General features: G+C 44.0%; 1 pseudogene; it reads right to left on the minus strand.

Annotated features, from left to right (window-relative positions):
• Nucleotides 1-11,692: 11,692 nt before the first annotated feature.
• LOC123787041 (vomeronasal type-1 receptor 2-like) lies at nt 11,693-12,553 on the minus strand (annotated as a pseudogene).
• Between the last annotated feature and the right edge of the window lie 2,373 nt (nt 12,554-14,926).

Consider the following 14,926-nt stretch of genomic DNA (forward strand, 5'->3'; position numbering starts at 1 on the left):
CCTGTCGCTTCTCAGGGACTGATGTGCATCTTCACGGCCACTGGAGCCTGTGTGGAAAGCGGACCGGAACTGCCTTCAGACTGTCACCTGAATCCCAGTATTCTCCACTGACTAGATTAGTTGAATCTTGGATGTCTCCACCTTAATGTCTTTTACTAAGACATTTTTCAAGACTTAAATATATACCCTTTAGAGAATACTTAGAACATACGGACCACCGCTATGAAAAGTGGTCACATGGTCACCTCTCATTCTGCACAAAGCCGTGAGGCTGGCTACTGTCACTTTAACTGCAGAGATGGGGCAATTACAGAGTTCAGGCAAAGAGCAGTGAAGTCATGCGTCTAAATCCCTATGCAGCTTAAGGGCAGATGGGGACTTGAAAATGCCAGGTGCTAGGAACAGAAGCACGCTTTGAACCACCGAGCAACACCAAAAATGTGGTCAGTGGTGCTTTTCAGATCACCCAGACATATCTTTCTATTGCTTTTCCATTTGGTGTCAGATTGGTGGTGACATCATCATTTTGATCTTACACGTTTCCGTGTACATAGATTTATCCTATAGCCAATGCCAATTATGAATGAATATTCAGAAATCTTATGAAAAGCAGAGGTACGGATTGCAGGTTAATACCCCAGCAGCCTGCCCCAGGACGAGCACATTTAATGAACGGAAGAACGGCTTGCAATTAGGAGGGCAAAAAAAAAGAGAAAAAGGATCTGTTTGCTTTTATGCCAGGAACAAAACACAATGTCACCTACTGCAGGAAACTTGGAAAAAACTCATGCCGGACCCTAAATTATAGGACATGAAACAACACTATACGGTAAATAGCACAGACCAAAAAAACTACATCATTATTCTTTTCAGATCATACACTTATTAACTTATTCATACCAAGTTCATAAAATTACTAGCAATGATGCATGGTTTTTGAAAATTATTAACATGTAAGGGACATAGATGCAAAATTCAATCTCTAGGGTATGAAACCATGTACATTTTATGAATTGCAGTAGTAAATATTTTGAATAGATATTAGAATATTTTTAAACCAAATAAAATATAATTTCAATCCTGACAGCTATTGTCTGAAACTCATAAAGTTACCTTTTCCTTAACGATCTGTCCCTAACCTCAAGAAGGAAGTCCTACCACAACCAACAGACCACCGCTGCATTCAGCAGAAGCACAATTACTGTCTCCATTAATTGCATGAGACACCAGAGCTGAAGAAAACATTTCTATTCGAGCAACTGTAACTTGAATACACTGACTCTGCATGGGATTACGTGGTCCACACAGGATTCATCCTGTGATTACAAGCCCGAATCTGTTACAAGTCTGGGAATCCTGCAATTGAGGCTCTGAGTCCTGTAAGGTAGACAGAGGGCAGGTTGATCTCAGAACTATGATCCCTGAGCACTTTAAAAATCAGGTTTCATTAAATGACTGTCATGGTCAGTTACACGGACATTAACGCAGGGGCCACCATCACTGGGTGACGTGAAGGACCTCATCTGCCTCATTAGCTTAGCTGACGCCCCAGGAATTATTCCTGCCTCTGTGCGGCAGGGACAGTAGACCGAGGTCAAACCCAGAAGCAGCCCCTTTTCTAATACAACCACTTACCTGGACTTCTGACAGCCAGGCTTTCATGGTAAACTCTGCCTGTCCGTGGGAGGCACGCTTCTGCCTGAGGTGAGGACGGTGGGCTGACGTGAAGGTCTCACCAGCCGGTGCAGGTGAGGGGAGGAGGCAGCCAGACCCTGAGATATGGGTTCAGGATCCTGTGACCGCACCTGCCCCTCAGGACCGCACTTGTCCTCTCTCCCACAGCAGCAATCAGAGAGCGGGCTGGGAGGGAGAAAGTTTCCGGGAACCTTTTTCCAGTTGCTAATTAAAAAAAAAAAAGGAACCAAACAAAACAATTACACGTTTCCTTTCAGTGGCTCCCAAGGGAGCTTTGGAGTGTTCGAGCAAGTCTCTTCCTCTGTCATCTCTCCAGGCCGACCCTGGCAAACGTTGGCGCGTTTGAAGACCATCATCGCAACTCTGGACTGACGTGGGCAGGAAACTCTGGGGTCTGACAGGTCAGGAGGCACAGCCGTCTCCCTGCATTCGCAGAGAACTTCCCTAGGAAGTCATTCTGCCAAGAAAACATGTTCTTTCCTTCTCTTCACACTGTCGTGTGCACCAACACCTAAGCTATGAGCAGAGACAAAAATGAGACAGGCATCACCTGAGGATTTCCCGACACACGCAAGCAAACGCCATCCATGACACCGATGTTTCACGTTAGAAATCACTGGATTTCTCTGCACTGCTATGTTCCAATGTTGAGTCTCTGCATGATTCAATGTCAACTAATACAGGTGTTTTGTAGGAAAGTGAACAGCAATACTGACTCTTGCTCGTGACAGGAAGTAGCAGCAGGACAGTGTCCGTGGGGGGCGCCTGGGTGGTACAGCGGTTAAGCGTCTGCCTTCGGCTCAGGGCGTGATCCCGGCGTTCTGGGATCGAGCCCCACATGAGGCTCCTCTGCTATGAGCCTGCTTCTTCCTCTCCCACTCCCCCTGCTTGTGTTCCCTCTCTCTCTGGCTGTCTCTATCTCTGATGAATAAATAAATAAAATCTTTAAAAAAAAAAAAAAAAAGAACAGTGTCAGTGGAAGAAAGAGGGAAGGCTCACAAGAACCCCTCACACACAGAAGCATGAGGGTTAACCAACGCAACTTACTCAAATCAAGACCAGTGAAGGATTCCCATAGTTCTCACCACTTCATTTTCTTCCCAGAATTGTTACCAGTAAGCACTGGGTGAAATCCAACTGGGCAGGGTCCAGGCACTCCCACTGCTCCTGGGAGGAATCTTTGGCCACATCCCTGAATGTCAACCATCGCTGAAATAAATACTACATTTACCATGCGACCACTGGGGAGACTGTGTAATTTACCTAAGAGACGGTTCAGAGAACTGGTTCTGACTTAGGTGAGTGGTCGGAATTACACGCTAAGAGGACTGGACACAAAATCATTCCATGATGTTCTCCCTAATTCGGAGGAAAGAGGAGGGCGTAAGGTTCACCAAACCCCGAGAAAGACTACCCTTAGGGCATCCACACGGGCATCCACAGTTCTGTTCGGCTGCTCTATTTACATCACACGTAAGTTGTGCATCTTTCTCAATGGGACTCACGGTGAGTCGGAAGCGTACTTCTCAAGAATTTAACGTACACAACCACAACCTGGAGATCTTGTTAACATACAGGCTCTGATGCTGTTCTGGGGAGGGGCCCGAGTTTCTGCATTTCTAACAAGTTCACCAAGTGTTGCCAATGCCTCTGGTCCAAGGGCCGCACTTCTGAACAGCAAAGAGGTAAAATGTTGAGGGAAATAATCACATATGACTTAGAACAGTTATACAGAAACTATACATTCTAATATATGGCCACAATCCTTTTTGAATATTTCCCTACATATTATTCAAAGAGCTTTCACAAATTAATTTCATAAATGAAATTGATAAATTTCAACAATAATCCATGAGAATATTACTCTTCCACTTTTATGAGACTCTTCTGTCAAACATGCAGGAAACAGAAGGGCCTGGGATTTAACCCCATTTGTGAGATGTAGAATTTATCCAAAAGGAACACATTGGTCAATGTACAGAACAATGCAAAAGAATATTCATGACAGGTTTTCTAAGTGAGAGGAGTAAAGGAGGTAACGTCACACTTGGGGCACCTGGGTGGCTCAGTCGTAACGCGTCTTCCTTTGGCTCAGGTCATGATCCTGGGGTCCTGGGATCCAGCCCCGCATCGGGCTCCCTGCTCGGCAGGAGGCCTGCTTCTCCCTCTCCCACTCCCCCTGCTTGTGTTCCCTCTCTCGCTGCCTCTCTAATAAATAAATAAAATCTTAAAAAAAAAAAAAGGTAACATCACAGAACTCATGTAGCAACTTTTATATTTTATGCACATACTGATACGTTTACAAGGTAATTATACATACTTTAAAAGAGGTAGTGTAGAAAATTCTTCATTGTGACTGCAATTTTAAAATATTTTCAGTGGTATAAAACATACACATCCATTTGCGAATGATGCTTTTTGTGTCTTTTAAACACACCATGGAGACAGATACACACACTAAAATAAGAGCTATTGTTTCTGAGTCTTGTGTTTCGTTGAAAATTTGTTTTGTTGATCATTTGGGAGTTACAGTTTAGAATTTTGAGACACTTGAACATGTATTAATAGGACACGACTGTTTCCCAGCAGTAAGAAGAAAGATTCTGTGACGTGAGTGCAGAATGGATGGAAATCTGCAGGACGAATGCCTGAATGATTTAGAATCTCGACCAGCAAAAGCAACTATCTCCGAGTCAAAAAAGGTGAGAGCCTTCGTTACCCAAGCAAACTGGAAGCAAAGAGTAAGAAGAGTAGAGGCTTAGGGGCGCCTGGGTGGCACAGCGGTTGGGCGTCTGCCTTCGGCTCAGGGCGTGATCCCGGCGTTCTGGGATCGAGCCCCACATCGGGCTCCTCCGCTATGAGCCTGCTGCTTCCTCTCCCACTCCCCCTGCTTGTGTTCCCTCTCTCGCTGGCTGTCTCTATCTCTGTCAAATAAATAAAATCTTTAAAAAAAAAAAAAAAGAAGAGTAGAGGCTTAGCAGATTAAACATGTTTTGTGCACATCTCTCAGTAAACCACCCAGGACCCATATTAATGGCAAACAACAAACTTAATTAACTTTTTTTTTTAAGATTGTATTTATTTATTTGTCAGAGAGAGAGAGCAAGCACAAGCAGGGTAGGGTCAGAGGAAGAGGGAGAGCCCCACTTAGGGCTCCATCCCATGACCAGAGCCCGAAGGCAGACACTTAACACTGAGCCATCCAGGCGCCCCCTTTACTAACTTTAGAACAGTATTAGCTCAGCAATTGCACTATTGGGTATTTACCCCAAGGATACAGATGTGAAAAGAAGGGGCACCTGCACCCCAATGTTCATAGCAGCATTGTCCACTGTGGAAGGAGCCGAGATGCCCTTCAACAGATGAATGGATAAAGAAGATGTGATCCATATATACAATGGAATATTACTCAGCCATCAGAAAGGATGATTACCCACCATTTGCATCAACATGGACAGAACTGGACGGGATTACGCTAAGTGAAATAAGTCAAGCAGAGAAAGACAATTATCATATGGTTTCACTTATATGTGGAACATAAGGAATAGTGCAGAGGACCATAGGGGAAGAGTGGGAAAACTGATCGGGAAGAAATCAGAGCAGGAGACAAACCATGAGAGACTCTGGACTCTGGGAATCAAACTGAGGGTTGCCGGAGGGGAGGTGAGTGGGGGATGGGGTAACTGGGTGATGGGCATTAAGGAGGACACGTGATGAGACAACACTGGGTGTTATACACAACTAATGAATCATGGAACATGACATCAGAAACTCAAGATGTACCATATGCTGGCTAACTGGATTTAAATAAGAAAAAACAACAACAACAACAACTGTATTAGCTTTGGAGTGAAGGAGTCTGGCAGAGAAACCTGAACCGAGCGAACGAAGGTAACTCGGGCTGTAACGGAACACATTGCTATCAGGGGCCTGATGACCCAGGACACATCACCACTGCGGTATTGTTGGAAAAAACAAAATAAATTACACCCCACGCCTCCAGCCTGCACCAGGTTTTCCCAAGTCACCGACTCCAGACCCCAGCCGCTTGTGCTCCACCGGCTGCCCGGGCACGTGCACCGGCTCCCGCAAATGCACCTCGGGCGGGAAGCACTGCTCCTGCCGCCCTGAGGGCCTGGCCAAGCGTGCCCGGCGCTGCATTGGCCAGCAGGCCTGGGCCAGGTGCAGCTTCTGAGCCCGATGTGGGGGAGAGCCTGTCCCAGGTGTCAACAGAGCAACACACACAGAGCTGCGGCTTTCAAACATTTCTTTCTATTACCCTGACCTGCTTGCTACAATCACGTTTCTACGAAATACGTGAATTACAATAAACGTTGACTTTTAAAGAAGAAAGTAAATTATAATCTGAATCTAATCGTGAGAAAACATCAGCTTTATGCAAATTTCAAGCCACCTTTAGCTTCCAAGCCCTGTAACCTCCAGCGTCTAAGTAGTGTTTCTTTAGCAATCTACACAGCAAGGTTCTCTTTTTCCGAAAATTCTGAATTATTTTAGACCACCAATGCCTTCCTGTTTATTTGCACTTTTTTTTTTATTTTTTAAGTGGGCTCGTGGAGCCCGACGTGGGGCTCGAACTCATGACCTGGAGATCAATACATGAGCCTATATCTAGAGTCAGGCACTTATCTGACTGAGCCACCCAGGTGCCCCAATTTGCATATTTTCTGAACATCCTGCACAGAGCTGACGGAGCATCCAGACGAAACCTTACATTAAATGTTCTTCCACGTGGATACCCCAGGACCCGGTCCCATCCCCAGTCTTGGGTATCCACACATCCCCAGGCTGCTGTCACAAAGGGAACATTTCCAATAGCTGAAGGCCAGTAATTCACAGGTGCCGTTGCTCAAGGCATAAGTGCAGCCAGGCTGGAGAAAGTTGAGAGGAGGCTCTGGGACACAGAGGCCAAGTGTTCTAAAGCCCGAACCCTGACTGTCATGAGAAAAACAGGAAAAATAGCAGTTGAAAACCTACACGTTAGGCAGGACCACCACAGCTGGAGAAGTAAATGTTTGCATGTTCCAAATCCACGGCATTTCAGGAAGAAAAGAGGACTCGGCTCCTGACCCGGGATACGACATTTACCTGAGAACCACCTGTAGCTTTCTCTTCTGCGCTTCCTCTGTGAGATTAGTGCAGGAATCACACGTGCGTCTGGAAAAGACGCCGTAAAGGTGCCCGCACAGCTCCTTCACCTGCTTCCACCGCATCCCAGGCAGGACGACCTTGAACTGAAAAAGGTGCCCTGCTGGCTCAGCGGGTGGAGCCTGCAACTGGATCTCCAGCATCATGAGCTCCAGCCCCATGTTGGAGGTAAAGTTTACTTAAAAAACAGAACAAAAAGGCCACCCTCTCCTGCCCTTTGTCTCAGGAGAGAGTCAGGACCAGTGAGCTCCTACGAGGAGACAACACATGAGTTTCTCCTTCCCCGTCTTCACATGTCCGCCCCTCCCACAGACACCCACAAAACCTGCAACAGCATGGGGGTCGTGGCTGCACTGACCTGCCCTTTGCAAACCCACCTACGGCAGACCCCGTTACCTCCCCTTGGACCAAAGCCTGCAGTCAGCTCTGTTAAGTGCACCTGGGAGCCCTCGTGCTCCTGGCCTCCCCTCACAATCACCTGGAGCGCGTAATTAAAGCGACACTGATGTTTCCACCCTGACCAATAGATAGACTGGGGATGGAGGGCGGGGCACACAGGTGAGGGTCGGTCCTAAAAATCTCAAACGGGATCCTCACTGGAAGCCTGGGCTGAGAGCCACTTGCCGAAGCCTTGCTTCTCAAGCTTCCATGTGCTTGAAGTCATTAGGTGTTCCGGCCCCGCTCCAAGAAATGGTGATTCTACAGGTTTGGAGTGGGGCCCATGAACTGGCAGGTTTTCCAAGTTCCATGTTAATGCTGATGCTCCCTGCCCCCCAGACCCCTTATCAGTATCAGGAAGCCAGAGAGAGCAGGCACAGCACACCGGAGCCCCTCACAGCCACCATCTTCACACTAACACCACTGGTGTGAGTTCCCAGGGAAGACGGACCTTGAAGATCACATTGGTTGCTGTCCCTTTAAAGTTTCTAGAAGGTTTGAGAAGGCGGTAATGTCTGAGCAAGTCTGTATTTGGACAACGACATACGGACGTTCACTGAACATCTACCATGGACCCACATGTACCTTATGGGACACGTGCCAGGAGCCACCCAAGCATGATGTGGGTCAACCCTCATAATTCCCTGGACGTGGGGCACTAGGGCTCCCATATTCCCATGAGGATTTAGATACTAGGCCCAGACTTTTCTTTTTTTTTTAAGATCTTATTTACTTATGAGAGAGAGAGCATCAACAGAGCAGGGGAAGGGACAGAGGGGGACAGAGAAGCAGAGAAGCGGCAGGACCCCAACGAGGAGCTCTATCTCAGGACCCTGAGATCATGACCTGAGCAGAAGGCAGACGCTTCACCCACTGAGCCGCCCAGGCGCCCCGAGAAGGGAGAGATTTTTAATAGTGTTTTCATTTCATTCTGACTCATACTTGATTTCCTCTCCGGGGGGAGGGGTTCCCATTCTCCTATTGTGATGGAGGAAGAAACACAAACTTGGGCACGTGGACAATATGGTGTCACACCCTCCCTGGGAAGCAGAGAGCAGAAGGGAAACAGACCCTGCCAAGGACCCTGCAAGCCCAGGATTTTCCAGGACAGAGCTGGCCCACACTGGGGACTGAGTCCTGTTGGTTGGTCTTAGATCCCATTCATGTGGCCCACCTCTCGGAAACGTCGAGCATGACCTAGTAGAGAGACTACCCATCACCTCAAAGATTCTTTCCTCACGCTTCCCCGAAATCATCCCTGGATCCTCCAGTCTAATTTCTCTCAGATCTTTTAATCTTCATAATATCATAGGAATGGAATCATATATTATATAACTTTCTGGAACTGGCTTCTTTCACTCAGCATAATGCCTTTGATATTAAACCATGCTGAGGTGTATATCAATTAGTTCATTCCTTTTCATCACCGAGTGAGATTTCATCGTGTGGATATCCCACAATTTGTTAATCCAACAATTATTTGTTCAACCTTTGGGCTGTTTCAACTCTGCCAATTACACTCGAATGCATAAATACTCCATAGATGTATTTTTTTGGTGATGTAATTTTTTAAAAATTTCTATGTGTAAATATTTGAGGTGTTCTGAAAAATGCATATTTTACGGTCATTTACTCTTCAGATTAAATGTTTAGATTCCATCTGAAATGAGGTCGCAGTTTTGCAATCATCTTTACAATGTACCAAAAAAAATTTTTTTGAAGACCCTGATATATCACAAACCCCCCAAATTCTCAGATGAAAGTCTGAGCTGTAAATATCTGTAAGACAGGAGAATAGAGACAACTATGAACCAGTTCTACAGGGACTCTCTGGGTCCCTTACCTGTTCTCACTCCTGATGCAATGATTCTGGCACTAATAGTAATTTTGGATTCATGACGGAAGAAGGAGAACTTTGTTAAGTTATTATTTGCCCATCAGCAGAACTCAGTGTGTGGGTTGAGGGTGATGCAAATACCCTGTGACATGGGCACACAAAATACTGCTTGTCTTCCCTAAGAAACCAGGGAACTCATGATGCCCTCAGAGACTTTTATCCCACAAAGTAAATTTAATAGGGCAAAGGGGAACATTAACTTATTTTCTCAATGTACCTTATATCTCAATGGTATGAATAAAAATGGAACCAATCAAGGAGGGAGGAGAGACAAGCAAATCAAGGAGGGAGGAGAGACAAATATTTCTTGCAGAAGAATGCTAAATATTATACACAGATACTCCTCTTTTTTTTAAAAGATTTATCTAAAAAAAAAAGATTTATCTACCCATTTGAGAGAGAGAGAAAGTGAGCGGTGGGGAGGGGCAAAGGGAGAGAGAGAAATTCAAGCCGACTTCCTGCTGAGAATAGAGCCCAACACAGGGCTTGATCTCAGACCTGAGCTGAAATAGAGTCTGACACTTAACCAACTGTGTCACTGGGGCGCCCCAGATACTCCTCTTTCTAAGAGGTGGAGATTAATTCACCTGCTAAACTTATTGACTCCCTTCCAATCCATACAGAATGGGGATGGGCAGATAGCAGTTTCACAGTGGAGAAACTGGAAAACGCTACCAACACTTGATAACCACGTGATGGAGATTAACATTGCCAGTGATAAGTAATGGTTAATTGCATGAATTCTCTGATGTGATATGTGATGAGATGAGCTGTGAGATGTTTTTATAAAGATCTATAAACACCGTCTAATCAGACAAAAACATCAGACAAACCCAATTTCAGAGGTATTCTAAAAAGTACCTGGCCAGTCCTCCACACACCTGTCAAGTTCATAGCAACCTAGGAGATGGAGAATCTGACAGAGAGAAGAGGGGGTATGAGACACATGTTGGCCACATGTAATGTGGTATCCTGGACTGGATCCTGGAAGAGAAAAAAAAAAAAAAGGAAAGAAATTTGTCTTAAAACTGATGAAATAAGAATAAATTCTACAATTCAATTTCCAGTGTGGTGCCAGTGTTGGTTTCTTAGTTTTCCGGAAGGTACCATGAAACATAAGATGTTAACAACAGGGGAAACAGACTGAGTGGAAGATGGGAATTCTCTGTATGTTCTTTGCTACTTTTCTGCAAAATTAAGCTGATTCCAAAATAAAAAATTTAAAGTTGCAACCCCAGCCCCTGTGTGGCTCAGTCGGTTAAGCATAGGCCTTCTACTCAGGTCATGATCCCAGGGTTCTGGGATCAAACCCCGAGTCGGGGCTCTCTGCTCAGCGTGAAGCCTGCTTCACCCTCTCCCTCTGCTGATGCTCTCTCTCTCTCTCTCTGTCAAATAAATAAATAAAATCTTAAAAAAAAATAAAGTTGCAACCCCTTATAATTTAATTTATTCACAGATATTTATATTACATGTGAGTTGATATCTACCATTTCTTTTGAATGTGTCCATTTGCTCTGGTGGGTGATTTCAGAGGCAGGAAAACTCATTAAACAAAATAGATTCAATAGATTCGTGTCTCTGGTCTCCAAATCGCTACTCCTCTACTAATCCAAGCTTGATAAGACTTTCTTTGTAAGCTTGTCTCCTCAAATTGGAAATGCAGACACCCACCCTGAAATCTGCCAGTTGGCCCCAAGACCTAACCCAGAACAATCTACCTTCTAAGGACCCTGAACATCGATTCATTTTTATCACAGATATAAAACGTCTATTTAATGTTTGCTTTCCACCTCTACCCTTTTAAAACATCAGGTAACATATCCTCCTGCAAGATTCTCCTTTATCCCCTAGAGTTCACAATTCCAATGTCCAATTGAAAATATTTTTAATAGGTTCTTTTTCTCCACACACGTTTTCTTATTTCAAACGCAGACCATTCTCAAAGGACGTAAGACACAATTTGTACAACCTGGTCGTCATCCTTCACAACTAAAATTTTCCCCCAGCTTTACCTCGGGCCATTTGTATCACAATACAGAACCCAGAACCCTCTAGCCTGAATTCTCTGAAAGATCATCCCACACATTATTCCTTTTAAAGGCACTGGCCTTACTATCACATGGCTAAATGTGTAAGCCAATGTACAAAGACATTTCCAGTATCTCCATATTATTTCGGGATTATTTTATTTATTAGACTCTGAATTTTTCCACTACAGCCATTAATAAAATGCAATTACATGAGTACTTACATATTTACATAGGATTTCATTTACAAGTGGCCATTATTCACTAATTATTGCTGCAGCAGAAATGTCTGTCTTATTCAAAACTCGATGTAAAATGAGACTGACTAATTTTGCTGAAGAGTCCTTGAAGGATGAGTATAGAAGCAGCTGAACACAGTGCAAACCAGACAGTTTATATTTTTCTGATGAGAGGAGGGAATTGTGTATTTCTTCCCGTGCACACAGAGAAGGGTCTGGATACACAGTGGTCATGACTTAAGAACAAAGGGGCAGGCAGCTGGAAAACATGCGTTGATTAGGGGGGAGGCATTCTTCGGCCACCAACTGGTCTTGCAAAAAAATAGAAAAATACAGGTAAATGATGGAGGAGAGTGTGTAGAAAGACACAAAGGTGCTCACCATGAGAAGGGTGCTTTGGGTGGCTCTGATCTTGGGGGAGGTTCTAGGGGACACTCTGGTCCTATAAATGTGCTGGACCTGCTGCTTATGCCTGCACAGGGTGGAAACCATGAACCCACTGGCCCAAGTTCTGAGTCCCAAGCACAAAACATCATGGGAGGATATCAATACCATATATGGTAAGTCTGTGTTTTTGTCCTGAAGTGTAGAAGTACAGTATCCAAAATCCACAGTTTGGGGAGTGTTTTTGTTGCTCCATCTGTCAGTCATGTACACAGGAACCGTAATCTTTAGCATTATGTTCAGGATTCAGCAGAGGACATTTAAGGGGCCAATGTACTTGGGAGCTTTCCCTTTCAGCACTGCCCACCTGGAGTTCCAGGGGCTGATGGTGATGGCCTGATAGACACTCAGGAGGCACGTGGTGCCAACGGACACACCCCTGGACACTCTGTGAACAAAGAAAACAACTTTGCCTTCAAAGTCATTGAGAAAATATCTCAACTCAAAAGCTGCCATGGTCTCTGGGATTCCTCTCTAGAGAATGACCAAGGAGTTGGTTAAAGTCAAGTGCCTGCGAATCCAATCTATGGACTTCGACCTGTATCCCCTTAAGTCAAGGGATGATGTATAAGACAGAAGGGCATGAAGTTCCCCAGGGCTCCAACGACTATCTGGAATAGGAAGATCACAGCAAATTTCCCATCCATTAAGGCCATTCTATCATTCTCCAGGGCTCAGTGTTCGCATTCACAAAGAGAGGACTCTGCATGAAAACATGAGCTGTGGGTTGATTGTTTGTGAAAAATAAATTCAAAAATTCTCCCCTTGCTACTACTTTTTCCTGAGAATTTCTTTCAAATACAAATGATTTCCCAAGTTTGATGTATTTCTTTAGATAGTGCTCATTTAGTCACTCTTACTCATGCTTTACCTATTGTAAATTATTTAATATTTACAGTTGTATGTTTTACAGACAAGCAGAATTTAATTAAAATGAGGTTATATGACTCATTTAAATATTGCAATGGCCAGGTTGCAATAAACTTGGTGTTTACCATCATGCTACACTCTCAGAGCTACCTGGCCTTACCTTTTTTTTTTTTTAAGACTTTTTTTTTTTAAGTAATCTCTACACCCAACATGGGCCTCGAACTCACAACTGAGTTCTTATTATCCAGAGTTGCAAGCTCCACCAACTGAGCCAGCCAGGTGCCCCTACCTTGTTCTATCTTTAAATAATCCACATATATGCATGCATACATTACCATATTTGAAATTTATTTTAATTTAGGTTTGGTTGTGTCAATTTCTGATTTTTGTTAAAATATTTGTTCCATGAACCATCATTGTTTGTGAATGAAGATGAAAACGTCTTAATAAGGACCTGACTATTATCCATGTACAAAATGGATTTACCAAATCTGGACCAATGTTAGTATAGCAACAGAAATAATCATATTATTTTTTTGCCAGTGGAACCCACAATAGAAATTACTGTGTAGTATTTCACTTTTGCCCTAAACTATGGGATCTGTAATTTAAATAAAACATGTAGAGATAGATAAAACATTTAGAGTAGGAGCTAAGTTATTTCTAATTAAAGAACATGCAATTAGCTGTGATTTTTGAAAAAAATAACTGAAACTAATTAATTTGAAAAAGATACTAAGATACAAAACAAGCATGCAAAATGGAACCTCAAGGCATCGAATAGGAGAAATGCAAGGATGAGCCTAAAAACGATATCAGAACTTTGAAAACCAAACAAAATACAAGAAGACACATTTAAGTTGAAATATGCTGAAGTCCTTAATTTTTCTGCTCTCCAAATCCCTCCCATGTGAAGTTACCTTTTTCTCAAAGTCTCCTGTCCTAACTTCACAGGGGAAAATTGTCCTTTCTTGATCAATGGATTACAAATATTTTCAGGAAAGACATAATTATTATCTCTACCAGATGCATCAAGAATAAATACAAGAAAAACAATTACGGTTCTGCAAATGCCACTCATCACATTATCCACATTGAGATACGAATGATGGGCTTAGCTCCATGAAACTCATTATCACATGCACAGAAGTTTAATGAGGTAACTATACCAAATATGTCCATTTCTCTGTGGTTTCATAGCAAAGCTTGGGTAGCATATTAATTTCTGAATTGCAGTCTTGAGGACTGTAAACATCAGTGTTTGCTACTACTTGCAACAAACTCCACCAATCTCGGTCAGGGAGGGATATGCATTAAACTGTGTTAGAAGCAGTGAGTGTGGTGTAGGACCTCAGACCTCCAGTCCCTCCATAACTCAGCCTGTGCCTCAGGAACTATTGTGCCTACCTGTACACTCTGACATCACACCAATTTCTACACAGGAAGAATCCTTTTTCCAGCCATGATGACCAACCCAGACACAGACCCTGATACACCTCACTCCCTTACACACTGTGTCATTCGGACTGACATCCTCATGTCATACTCATCCCAGTCTTTCCTGCTGCCAGGATGTGGGCTCAGTGGGACAGTCACGACACGCCCTGCTTGTGTGTGGGAGGGAGGCAGCCAGAGTTAAGATACGGGTTCTGCTAAGATTGTGGTTCTGTGACCTCACCTCCCCACAGAACAACAATTATCACTTCACCAGCAGTCTCGGTGACACTATGCAATGAGACAGTTGAGACTACTTTTTAAAAACTTTCTCCCAGAAACAATTATAAGTTCCTAGAGAGGCTCTGCAAAGAAACAAGTTTAGTGTATGGGAGAAACTTCCTTTCTTCCACGACAGCTGGAGGCAGACAGGGTCTCAGGTGGCAGAAGCAGGAAATGTTCCGACCTCAGAAAGGAGGGGCTGGCCCTGATTCCACATGTATTTCACTGGACCCTGTGCTTCCCTAAGAAGTTCGCTGCCCACCCCCTCAAAATAATTGTTTCTGCCCAGCCTAAGAACCGCAAAATAAGGAAGGAGATGGGAGGATACAGAAGGCTTGACAAGGATTCCTCAGGAAGAGAAGAGCGGTACAAAATGATTAACTAGAGATGCTTCACAAGACTCCGTGCAATGGTTTAAAAAAGTCTAGTTGATG

The sequence above is a fragment of the Ursus americanus genome, chromosome 21 (assembly GCF_024610735.1).
Source record: "Ursus americanus isolate L20-20 chromosome 21, mUrsAme1.1.p, whole genome shotgun sequence".
Classification (NCBI taxonomy): domain Eukaryota; kingdom Metazoa; phylum Chordata; class Mammalia; order Carnivora; family Ursidae; genus Ursus; species Ursus americanus.